At 40.7% G+C, this 13,388-nt stretch overlaps 1 protein-coding gene across 7 annotated transcripts in view; it reads left to right on the forward strand.

The window, feature by feature from the left end:
* HHLA2 (HERV-H LTR-associating 2) overlaps nt 1-13,388 on the forward strand; it is a 157,172-nt gene that overhangs the window by 105,370 nt on the left and 38,414 nt on the right. For all 7 annotated transcript variants that reach the window (XM_027513729.1, XM_027513392.1, XM_027513820.1 and 4 more), the window contains one exon: nt 9,526-9,601. The gene's annotated coding sequence lies outside the window, so the exon portion shown is untranslated. The remainder of the gene's footprint in view (nt 1-9,525; nt 9,602-13,388) is intronic.

The raw sequence follows: 13,388 nt of genomic DNA on the forward strand, positions 1-13,388 counted from the left end.
TATTTGCGTGGAATGTCTTTTTCCAGCCCTTCACTTTCAGTCTGTATGTGTCCCCTGTTTTGAGGTGGGTCTCTTGTAGACAACATGTGTAGGGGTCTTGTTTTTGTATCCACTCAGCCAGTCTTTGTCTTTTGGTTGGGGCATTCCACCCATTTACGTTTAAGGTAATTATTGATAAGTATGATCCTGTTGCCATTTCCTTTATTGTTTTGGGTTCGAGTTTATGCACCCTTTTTGTGTTTCCTGTCTAGAGAATCTCCTTTAGCATTTGTTGAAAAGCTGGTTTGGTGGTGCTGAATTCTCTCAGCTTTTGCTTGTCTGTAAAGCTTTTGATTTCTCCTTCATATTTGAATGAGATCCTTGCTGGGTACAGTAATCTGGGCTGTAGGTTATTTTCCTTCATCACTTTAAGTATGTCCTGCCATTCCCTCCTGGCCTGAAGAATTTCTGTTGAAAGATCAGCTGTTATCCTTATGGGAATCCCCTTGTGTGTTATTTGTTGTTTTTCCCTTGCTGCTTTTAATATTTGTTCTTTGTGTTTGATCTTTGTTAATTTGATTAATATGTGTCTTGGGGTGTTTTGCCTTGGGTTTATCCTGTTTGGGACTCTCTGGGTTTCTTGGACTTGGGTGATTATTTCCTTCCCCATTTTAGGGAAGTTTTCAACTATTATCTCCTCACGTATTTTCTCATGGTCTTTCTTTTTGTCTTCTTCTTCTGGGACTCCTATGATTCGAATGTTGGGGTGTTTAACATTGTCACAGAGGTCTCTGAGGTTGTCCTCATTTCTTTTAATTCATTTTTCTTTTTTCCTCTCTGATTCATTTATTTCTACTATTCTGTCTTCTACTTCACTAATCCTATTTTCTGCCTCTACTTATTCTACTATTTGTTCCCTCCAGAGTGTTTTTGATCTCATTTATTGCATTATTCATTATATACTCTTTTATTTCTTCTAGGTTCTTATTAAACCTTTCTTGCATCTTCTCAATCCTTGTCTCCAGGCTATTTATCTGTAACTCCATTTTGTTTTCAAGATTTTGGATCATTTTCTCTATCATTATTTGGAATTCTTTATCAGGTAGATTCCCTATCTCTTCCTCTTTGGTTTGGTTTGGTGGGCATTTATCCTGTTCCTTTACCTGCTGATTATTTCTCTGCCTTTTCATCTTGTTTATATTGCTGTGTTTGGGGTGGCCTTTCCATATTCTGGCAGTTTGTGGAGTTCTCTTTATTGTGGAGTTTCCTCACTGTGGGTGGGGTTGGACAGGTGGCTTGTCAAGGTTTCCTGGTTAGGGCAGTTTGTGTCAGTGTTCTGGTGGGTGGATCTGGATTTCTTCTCTCTGGAGTGCAATGAAGTGTCCAGTAATGAGTTTTGAGATGTCAGTGGATTTGGAGTGACTTTGGGCAGCCTGTATATTGAAGCTCAGGTCTATGTTCCTGTGTTGCTGGAGATTTGCATGGTATGTCTTGCCTGGAACTTGTTGGGCCTTGGGTGGTGCTTGGTTTCAGTGTAGGTATGGAGGCGTTTGATGAGCTCCTATTGATTAATGTTCCCTGGAGTCAGGAGTTCTCTGGTATTCTCAGGATTTGGATTTAAGCCTCCTGCCTCTGGTTTTCAGTCTTATTTTTACAGTAGCCTCAAGACTTCTCCATCTATACAGCACTGATGATAAAACATCTAGGTTTATGATTAGTTTAATGATGAAACGTTTTTCCACAATGAAGGACACCTGGAGAGGTACATAGAGTTACATGGAGAAGAGAAGAGGGAGGAGGGAGATAGAGGTGACCAGGAGGAGAAGAGGGGGAATGAAAAGGGGCGAGAGCAAGATAGCCAGTAATCACTTTCCTATGTGTTCTCCACAGTCTGGATCTCTCAGAGATGTTCATGGAGTTACACAGAGAAGAGAATAGGGAGGAAGGAGACAAAGGTGGCCAGGAGGATAAAAGTGGGAATCAAAAAGAGACAGACTGATCTAGCCAGTAATTAGTTCCCTAAATGTTCTCCACCGTCTGGAACACACAGAGATTCACAGAGTTGGGTAGAGAAGAGAAGGGGGAGGCAGGAGTTAGAGGCGACCTAGTGGAGAAAAAGGAGCATCCAAAGAGGGAGAGAGCAGTCAAGCCAGTAATCTCTCTCCCAAGTAAAAATGGGTACTGAAGATTGGGTTCTTACAGGTACAAAATTGATAACAAATACCAAAAAGCAAAGATTAAAAATCTAGAGTAGAGGTTAGATTCTCAAAAATACAATATTAAAGAAAAAAACAAAGTCAGAAAAATTATAAAATGTATATGTATGAAGTTTGCTTTAAAAATATGGTCTTTTTTTTTTGCAAAGTAATAGTAGGTTATAAAAAATGAAAATTAAAGGAGTATTCAGTTCAGTTCAGTTGCTCAGTCGTGTCCAACTCTTTGCAACCCCATGAACCGCAGCATGCCAGGCCTCCCTGTCCATCACCATCTCCCAGAGTTCACTCAAACTCACGTCCATCGAGTTGGTGATTCCATCCAGCCATCTCATCCTCTGTCGTCCCCTCTTCCTCCTGCCCTTATTCCCTCCCAGCATCAGAGTCTTTTCCAATGAGTCAACTCTTTGCATGAGGTGGCCAAAGTACTGGAGTTTCAGCTTTAGCATCATTCCTTCCAAAAAACACCCAGGACTGATCTCCTTTAGAATGGACTGGCTAGATATCCTTGTAGTCCAAGGGACTCTCAAGAGTCTTCTCCAACACCACAGTTCAAAAGCATCAATTCTTCGGTGACCTGCCTCTTGAGAAACCTATATGCAGGTCAGGAAGCAACAGTTAGAACTGGACATGGAACAACAGACTGGTTCCAAATAGGAAAAGGAGTACGTCAAGGCTGTATATTGTCACCCTGCTTATTTAACTTCTATGCAGAATACATCATGAGAAACGCTGGGCTGGAAGAAGCACAAGCTGGAATCAAGATTGCCGGGAGAAATATCAATAACCTCCAATATGCAGATGACACCACCCTTATGGGAGAAAGTGAAGAGGAACTAAAAAGCCTCTTGATGAAAGTGAAAGAGGAGAGTGAAAAAGTTGGCTCAAAGCTCAACATTCAGAAAACGAAGATCATGGCATCCGGTCCCATCACTTCATGGGAAATAGATGGGGAAACAGTGGAAACAGTGTCAGACTAGTTTTGGGGGCTCCAAAATCACTGCAGATGATGACTGCAGCCATGAAATTAAAAGACGCTTGCTCCTAGGAAGACAAGTTATGACCAACCTAGATAGCATATTGAAAAGGAGTGTTAGAGGACTTAAATTTTTTTTAAAAAATGATAAAAGTAAAAATATATCTAGGACTTTCTCTGGTGGTGTTGTGGACAGTGTGGGGTCAGTTCATTTCAGTTAGTTCCTTAATCCAGCTTATACTTCTCAAGATCTATAGGCCCCTTCCTATGTAGTCAGTGCTAAGTGCAGGGTTTTACTCTATTTCACCTGTCACTTCCAAAGCGGTTCCCTCTGTTTATTTTAGCTTCTTGTTTGCTGGCCTCTTCAGTGTCTAATTTCCACCCTGACACAAGGGGTCGCTGGTGGTCACTTTTTTAGGCTTACTTGTTCCGTTGTGCTGTGGGGAGGGAGGAACACTGCAAACAAGTATCCCTGGTGTGTGTGGGGAGTGCTCCCAGTGTCCCAGCCACACTGGGTTTGCCCCTGCTCCTGGCGTGTGTGCTTTCCCAGTGTGTGCTACAGTGTTCAGGCACTAGGTTGCTCTGCTGGGAACTATCTGAGGCGGGGCCTGGTTTGCATGCACTTCCCAGGTCTAAGCCTCTCAGGTTCAGGTTCTTGGGTACTCCACAAAGGCGCAGACTTGGTTGGGCCTGCGTTTTGTGCCCTTCCCAGATCCAAGCAGCTCAGGTGACCAGGTGCTTGGTGAGCGCAGTTGCCCCCAGTCGGGGGCTGTGACTTATCTCCTCCCCTGTCCCTGCTGCTTGGTTTTCTGGATGTACAGCTGGCATGCCTTCTCAGGTGTGCTGTATGTCTTTTCTGGAGAGCTGATCTCTGGCTGTGACCGTCCCAGCGGATGTCGACCATCCAGAATCCCAGGAAGTCTTGGTTAGCAATGAAGCCTGCTTGCAGTTTGGTAGATGATGCTTCTCTGGGGCCGTGATTGCCCCCTTCCAGCTCTGGCTGCTCTTGCCTGCCTGTCTCTGGTGGGGGATGGGCTGGTCTGCAGCCAGCTAGCTCTGCTCAGTCCTTTGTTCTGTGATGTCACAGAACACAGTCCTGGCGGTGTCTTAGGTTAGGGCTTTTCACAGAATAGCTATCCTACAGTCTGGGCTGCTATCTCTAGTTAGTTCCTTCAGATTGCCCTCAGGGCATTCATGCCTGGTCCTTAGCCTAAACAATGCAGCCTGCGCCTCCCTGTCCAGTCCCCACTTGCTAGTGGCCAATGCGAGCATCTGCCCTGCTTCTGAACGTTTATTTCTTATGAATTATTTATTTTATAGAAAAAGCAAGAGAATCCCAGAAAAACATCTATTTCTGCTTCATTGACTATGCTAAAGCCTTTGACTGTGTGGATCACAACAAACTGGAAAATTCTTAGAGATGGGAATACCAAACCACCTGACCTGCCCCCTGAGAAACTGTATGCAGGTCAAGAAACAACAGTTAGAACTGGACATGGAACAATAATAGACTGGTTCTAAATCGGGAAAGAAGTACATCAAGGGTGTATACTGTCACCCTGCTTATTTAGCATATGTGCAGAGTACATCATGAAAAATGGGTTGAATGAAGCATAAACTGGAATCAAGATTGCCAGGAGAAATATCAATAACCTCAGATATGCAGATGACACCACCCTTATGGCAGACAGCAAAGAGGAATTAAAGAGCCTCTTGATGAAAGTGAAAGAGGAGAGTGAAAAAGCTGGCTTAAAACTCAGCATTCAGAAAACTAAGATCATGGCATCCAGTCCCATTACTTCATGGCAAATAGATTAGGAAACAATGGAAACAGTGACAGACTTTATTTTCTTGGGCTCCAAAATCACTGCCCAAGGACAGTGACTGCAGACATGAAAATAAAAGACACTTGCTTCTTGGCAGCAAAGCTATGACAAATCTAGACTGCATATTGAAAAGCACAGACGTTACTTTACCGATAAAGGTTCATATAGTCAAAGCTATGGTTTTTCCAGTAGTCATGTATGGATTGGACCATAAAGACCATAAAGAAGGCTAAGCACCAAAGAACTGATGCTTTTGAACTGTGGTGTTGGAGAAGACACTTGAGAGTCCCTTGGACTGCAAAGAGATCAAACCAGTCCATCCTAAAAGAAATCAATGCTGAATATTCATTGGAAAGATTAATGCTGAAGCTGAAGTTCCAATACTCTGGCCAGCTGATGCGAAGAGCTGACTCATTGGAAAGACCATGATGCTGGGAAAGATTGAAGGCAGGAAGAGAAGGGGATGACAGAGGATGAGACAGTTGGATGGCATCACCAACTCAATGGATGTAAGTTTGAGCAAGCTCCAGGAGATGGTGAAGGACGGGGTAGCCTGGCATGCTTCAGTCCATGGGGTTGCAAAGAGTCGGACACAACTGAGCGACTGAACAACGACAACAAGGTGGTTTAAATAGTGAAAATTTACTTCTTATGGTTCTGGAGGCTAGAAAGTCTAAGATCAAGTTGCTTGCAGATCCAGCGTCTGGTGAGGGCCCACTTCCTGATTTGTAGCTGGCTGTCTTCTCACTGTGTCCTCGCATGGTGGAGAGCAGAGAGAGAAACAAGCTGTCTTCTTATAAGGATGCTATTCCCATCTGGGGGGCCCTGTCTCCCAATACTGTTCCATTGGGTATTAGGGTTTCAGCATATGAGTTTTGAAGGGATGCAAACATGCAGTCCATAGCAGAGAGGAGGATCCTGTCAAACTGCATTAGATGACTACAGGAAATAGCTTTCACAGAAACTAGTCTTTCTTTTCTTATCAGTCTCTGAGATAGTTCCTATGCCTTTGGGTTGTGGTGTGGATTGTGGTGGTGAAGAAGACTCTTGAAAGTCCCTTGGACTGCAAGCAGATTAAACCAGTCAATCCTAAAGGGAGTCAACCCTGAATATTTATTGAAATGACTGATCCTGAAGCTGAAGTTCCAATACTTTGGCCACCTGATGCAAAGAGCTGACTCGTTAGAAAAGACCCTGATGCTGGGAAAGACTGAAGGCAAAAAGAGAAGAGGATGACAGAGGACAGGGTGATTGGACGGCATCATCAGCTCAGTGGACATGAGTTTGAGCAAACTCTTGCAAACAGTGGAGGATGGGGAAGCCTGGCATGCTGCAATCCACAGGGTCACAGGACTAAACAACAACATGCCGTTAGGCACATTGTGGTATAAGTTGTCTGGCCTTCACACATTTCCAGTACTAGCTAGAGATTAGATATCTTGGGCGTATTAAGTTAATTCTTGTCCAACTTTCTCTAGCTTCCAAATTTGATGACATTTTTCTCTCTTCTGTTTTTCCGATTTATATCTTTCTCTTTTTAAAAAAAATTTTTTTTCCCTAAATTTTATTGACCTAAGGAGGTAAAAAATAAAATTAGAAACATGTGTTCAACTGCTGTTTTAACCCAGAAATCCCGGGGAGCTCACTTCTTGACTTCTAGACAGCAGGCATTTTCTTTTCATTTGTTGCTGAATTCCTGAAATGTATCCTGCATTTAGCTCTAGTTGCTCTGATAACTCAAATTATTCATATTATTGCATTCTGATCAGGTCCTGTGTTCATATGACTAAAAACCTAGAGTGTCGTGATTTATGGCAGATTCTTAAATTCAGCCATTCAGTTTACCCTAAGTTTGCTTTTTGTTCTTAGTAACACTCCATTGTAATGCAGATAGAAGGCTTCTATCAACAGTCTAGAAACAAGTTGAAATGAAAATGAATTATCTATACCTATCTCTACTCCGTTTGCGTGGGAGAAGTGGAAAGATAATCAATTCGTGGATATCTTTTTAAAATGAAAGCCACATTTCTTCCCTTCATGGTTGTGAAAATTTGACCCATCTTTTGAACAAATTGAGCAATGATTTAAAATTCTTGGTTATACATTGCAGATTTAAATTAAGATTTCAGAATGCAGTTGTTAATTTGAAAATAATGACCTCATCAAATGCTACTCTTGTTTTGGCTTCACATTTGACTTATAGGTTGGTAACAAAAGAATTTTGTTAAAAAAATTCAGAAGTTATGTTCACAATAAAAGCATATAGATGAAAATTAGCCTCTTTCTTCCATAAACTTCACCAGAGTCTAGTTTCCCCTCTTAGAGGCAAGAGGCCGTATTAAATTTACTATTTATGTCTTGAAAAATGATCTGTGTGAATATAATCATGTATATAGTATGTGAGCTTTTTTATGCTAACAAGATCATAATATGTATGCTGTTGTATGCCTTATTTTAACTGTGTATTTCTGAAGATTATACCATATCAGCATATTTAGATCTCCCTTATCCTTTTATAATTTTTTTTGTAGAAATAGAATAAATACAGAGAAGTACACAAACATGCATGTAGTTAAGTGAATCAGCAGAGAACAAAAACCTATCAGGTAACCACCACCTGGCTAGCCAAGCAGTCAGACAGTACTAATCCTTCATGTTCCCTCCAAGTTACTACCATCTCTCTCCCTCAAAGAAAGCCTCTTCCAAATTTTTATGATATCCTTCTCTTTCCTTTAGTTTTAGTACCTAAGTATAAATCCTTAAACCTTATAATTTTGCGTGTTTAGAATTTTTTGCCTGGGTTAGAATATCTGACAATTTAAATCATGCAAATTTAGCAAGGATTTAAAATTCTTGATTCTACAGGAATTGTTTTGTGTCTGGCATATTTAGTCCTTTCTATTTGTCCCATTTATTTTATTTTTTATCCACCCCCCCCCCCCGCCCCCGCCCAAGAGTTTCTTCTTTCTGGCTTTATCAAAAATTTATTACTCATTTTTTTTTCTTTACTACCTTGAAAGTTACAGAATTTGGTAACCAGTAAACTGATAAACCATAAAATTATGACATACATTTTTGGTTTTCAAATCCTTATATTCTTGGTATTTACCTTCTTCATGGGCAATGCAAGAACCTGAGGCTCCTTTTAGATATATCAACTCTTTAATCTCCTCTGATTAGCCCCTCTCTCTTGGGGCTTCCCTCATAGCTCAGTTGGTAAATTATCTGCCTGCAATGCAGTTGACCTGGCTTCGATTCCTGGGTCAGGGAGATCCCCTGGAGAAGGAGATGGCAACCCACTCCAGTATTCTTGCCTGGAGAATCCCATGGACAGAGGAGCCTGACAGGCTACAGTCCACGGGATTGCAAGAGTCGGACACAACTTAGTGACTAAGCCACCACCACCTAAACTTTTAAGCCATTATTGTTATGTTCTTTAGTTCTGCTTATATTTTGAACACTATCATCATTGTCATTATCATCATTATCAGTTTATTTGTTTAAATTCATGTTTTCATTGCTTTTCATTCCATTCTAAATCTGGGTCTCCTGGTACTATTTTCTGTCTGCTGTAAAGCATGTCTTTAGTATCTTTTTTGGCTACAAATTCTGATTTACTGATTAAAATTATTTATTTCATTCTTATTGAAATATTATTTTGCTAAACTTCTAATTCTAGGTTGGGAGTTATTTTCTTTTAATATTTTGAACATATTATTTTGTGTTTTCTGGTTCCTATTAAGTCTATTAAAAGTTAGCTATCTGCCTAATTGTTGTTCCTTTAAAGGCAGTCTGCCTTTGTTACGTCCAGCTGCTTTAAAACTTTTTCTTTGGTTTTTAAAGTTTCACAGTTGGATCCCTGGTGTTTTTCTCTTTATTCTTTTTAGAATTGTTTTGGCTTCTAAGTTTGTATATTGATGTCTTTCATTTTGGGAAAAGTTTTATCCATTATTTCTTCAAATAATTCTTCTTGCCCATTCTTTTTCCCTCCCTAGAATTCCACTTATATGGTACCTTCTCACTGTATCAGTTTCTTCCTTTCTAATCTCACTCTTTCATTTTTCTTTGCTTCATTTGGGATAGTTCTTTCAAGCCAATCCATATCCAGGCTACTAATTCCTTTTGGCTGTCTAAACGGGTATTAAATCAATTTATTAAATTGTCACTAATTTTGGTTATTATTTTCCAGTTCTTGTCATTTCTATTTATGGTTTTCAACCCTCTACCAAAATTCTCCATCTTGTCCTATCTCCTTAATCTAAGGAAGTATGGTTATTTTAACATCTCTGTCTAAAAACTCTAGCCTTTAAGGTACTTGTGAGTTCTATTTGCTGTTTATTATCTTGTCTCTGAGTGCCTAGTTATTTTTTATTGTGTGCCAGAAACTATATTTGCAAAAATGTTGTAGAAATGATTTTCAGCTTGGGATAATATCTTCCTGTAAAGAAGATATGTGGGTTTTTTTTTTTTTTTTTTAGTCATATGGGGATACCAGTACTCTGAAATAACCTTAATTTGATTTCTTCCACAGCATGTAGAAGAGTACAAATGCTACACAAGATGTGATGGTGATACTTCTTTTGAATGATGCTGAAGTATCTTCTGTGGTAAGTTGGGAGATAAACAATCAGATTTTAATATAGTCTGTGCTGGCTGTTTGTTTAATACTTCACTGTGTACCAGGTAGTATTAAAAGTGTTTTTGAATATCATTAAATAGTTCTTATAAAAATGATCCCAAGATGGATATTACTATTATCCCTATGTTATAGATGTAAAATTGGACAAAGAGGAGTTGGGTAATTTGGCCAATGATACATGGCTTTAAATGGAAAACCTGAGCTCTGAATCCAAGTAGTCTAATTCTAGAGTCTCTGATCCTAATCAATGTGATAGAAAACTATCTTTAGGGGAAAAAACTGCTGGGTATTGTTAGTACCAATTTCTCTGAGCTCCTTTTACTCAGTTCCTGGATGCTGAATGTATTGAACCAAATGGCAAACACTATTAACAGAATTACTTGAGTTTTTCTAAGGGCAGGTTTTATGAATGGTCACTAGGCTAAGTTAAAGAAATTGATTTGGTAAGAAATAATGCTGCTGAGGTGAATTTAGAGCCTATACTACTATATTATTCTAGGAAATGACAAAATTAGGAATTATGTGGGGAAGGGAAGTTAGGACTCGGCCTCTTGACTTTGTTTAATGATTATAAATTTCAATTTAAAATGCATTATCTGTTATTTTGGCAGCAGTGCTGGTGTCTAGAAGAAAATCACAATAGGATTGTTATGTGGGTGAGGGGGCTCACTAAAGAGGTCTCGTTCTATGTAAACTCACTGCTATGGTTCAGAGTTGGGAGGAAGCAGAGTGAACAGTGGGTTAACTGTGTGGCCTCTGTAGACTCCTTTGCACTGAGACTAGATGGAAAAACTGCCTCTCAGAACTCAGAATCTTTGCTCGATTCATGCGTGGGATTTGTTTATTGTGTTTCTTTTCACAACGACTGCTCAGCCTGCTTCAGCATGAACAGTTGGCTTGGTACCCAGAGAGTGTTTGATTAGCTAAGTTAGGAAGCAAGATGCCATACACTATAGAGGAAATTTATCCTGGATAAATGTAGATCATTTAGTCAAATTGCTAGACTCTCAGCATGCTCTGGCTTCCCTGGGAGAAAATGCCATAGGCACTTTCTTAGAAACACAAGAAAACAAAACTTATTTTCAAGGAACCTGAAGAGCATGACCTAACATACGATCCAGGGCCATGCAATATGACCTTAGAGGGACAGATGCAATAAGAAAATGACCACAGTGACACATGAAACTAATCCTACCAGGGCTTTTGAATCAGAACTCCTCCCAGTTGCAAGTGACAGAAACCAGATTTCAGCCTAATCATAGCCATCACGAGATGGGGAAGAGGAACAAATTATGGTCTTTGGGCTGACTACACTGCATATCAGTATATATTTATGCTTATTTATTCGATGGACAGAGGACCAAAATACTTTCAGTAGGACTAAATGTACTTTGGAAGGCTCTGAACTTAAAGCGGGGAGAAAGAATTCATTGGCTCATAATACTGAGAATAATAAGCATGGGACTAAATTAAACCTGACTGGATCCAAAGGCTGAAAAAATACCACTGCTGCCCTTGCACCATCCAACCTACCTTTGATCTCTGCTCCTCTCTTTATGGGCTTATTAACTCCTGTTGCATATGTGCTTCTCCTGTGTTATTAGAGAAGAGGAACACATGTTTGTTTCTCTCTCTAGATTAGTCAGGCCTGGGACAAGTATTGCATTGGTTACCTACTGATGCATAACAAATAATCCCCCAACTCAGCAGCTTAAAACAACAAACATTTATCATCTCGCACAGTTTCTGAGAGTGAGAAATCTGGAAGCAGCTTGAAAGTGAAAGTCACTTAGTCATGTCTGACCCTATGACCCCATGGCCTATACAGTCCATGGAATTCTCCAGGTCAGAATACTGGAATGGGTAGCCCTTCCCTTCTGCAGGGGATCTTCCCAACCCAGGGATCGAACCCAGGTCTCCCACGTTGCAGGCAGATTCTTTACCAACTGAGCCACAATGGAAGCCCAGAAGCGGCTGAGCTGAATGTTTCTGGCTCCAGGTCTCCCATTGGATTGCAGATAAGATGTAAAATGTTGGCCAGGGCTGCAGTCATCTGAAAAAGCTGGAGAAATTGCTTCCAGGCTCATTCCTTTGGTTGCTGGTTGGGAGAGTCATTTACTTGTCAAGTAGATCTCTCCACAGAGGCTTCTCATACAGCGTTGACAGCTGGCTTCCCCCAGAGTGAACAATCAGGGAGCAAGAGAAACCAAACTGGAGGACACAGTTCTTCTATAACCCAATTAGGAACATATCATTTCTGCAGTTTTCTATTGGTAAGACAGACCTGTGCCAGTCCAATGTAGGATACTAGAGTCTGATCTCTGAGGGTCATTCAAAGGCAGGCTCTCACAGTGGTCAAACTCTCTGATGGCCCCAGGATTTTTGCTTGCTGGTATACACACTCTATAGAATTCCCTTTGAATGTGGACTAGGTCTGTAAACATGATTTGGTAGTCACAGCCTTGATTAGAATACACTCCCTGACAAAGTTGATTTTTCTTGATTTGCAGTTGATTTTGAGGTAACCAAGAGACAGAATTCGGAGTAGGACTGACCCTAAGCAGTGAGTCCTTTAGCAGAGGTCAAGAAGCTATGTTCTTGCTGGCCTTGAAGCAGCAGACCACCCTGTGGTGGAGAGGACCCCATGCCAGTGGATGGTGTGGGGGGCCTCAGCACTACAGCTGCAAGGAACCAGATTCCACTGACAGTCAGTGATCTTGTAAAATGACTACAGGCCTCAGATGAGATAGCAGCCCCGGCTGACAACCTTGACTGCAGCCGGGTGACACCCTGAGCACAAAATTCTGTTAAGCTATTGTGATTGTGAGATAATACAAGTGAGTTGTTCTAAGCTAGTAAATGTGTGGTATTTGTTATGCAGCCTAGGACCTAACACAGGTGCCTACCTGTGAAAGGCAAGGGCCAGATGGGTGTCACCTCTCTCAATCTCTCCTCATATTGTGAATTAGGAAGAAAATCCCCAAGGAGGGAAAGATGCTATTAGAGAAATGACACAATGGCAAGGACTGCTAGCAGAACAGATTAACTCTCAGAGTTTATTAGACTATTTCAAGCCTGGAGACTCTAGTCATTTGAAGGATATCCTTCAAACAATATCCTCCACTAACATCTAAAACATTGTTCTCAAATGTGATCTCCGTGCAACCTGAGGTGGAACTCTCTGGAGTGGTTTGTGAAAATGTAGCCCTCACTCCAGATTCAGTGAGTCAACCTCTGGGATGGGGAGCACGGGAAGCATCTAGCTTAGGATTATGCATTATTTTTACTTATCATTTCACAGAGTTTTTTTCTTGGGAAGATTTTTGAAATCAGAAAACAGAAACGAATCATGGTAAAATCCTGACTTGCATTATAAATTTCATAGGAGAGCTTCCTATAACATGAAATATCAATCCAGCATTTAAAATCATCTGATAAATAAGGTACCTTTATATACTGTATTTTATTTCTCCCTATTATTATTCTAATCTTCCCTTGATTGGACATGTAAATTGTTTCCATTTCTTCTCTGTAACAGAAATTTCTATCCATACATCTGTTATATCTATGATTATTATCTGTTCAGTCACTAAGTCATGTCTGACTCTTTGTGACCCCCATGGACTGCAGCATGCCAGGCTTCCCTGTCCATCATCAACTCCCAGAGCTTGCTCAAACTCATGTCCATTGAGTCCATGATGCCATCCAACAGTCTCACCCTCTGTCATCCCCTTCTCCTCCTGCCTTCAATCTTT

The sequence above is a fragment of the Bos indicus x Bos taurus genome, chromosome 1 (assembly GCF_003369695.1).
Source record: "Bos indicus x Bos taurus breed Angus x Brahman F1 hybrid chromosome 1, Bos_hybrid_MaternalHap_v2.0, whole genome shotgun sequence".
Taxonomy (NCBI): Eukaryota; Metazoa; Chordata; class Mammalia; order Artiodactyla; family Bovidae; genus Bos; species Bos indicus x Bos taurus.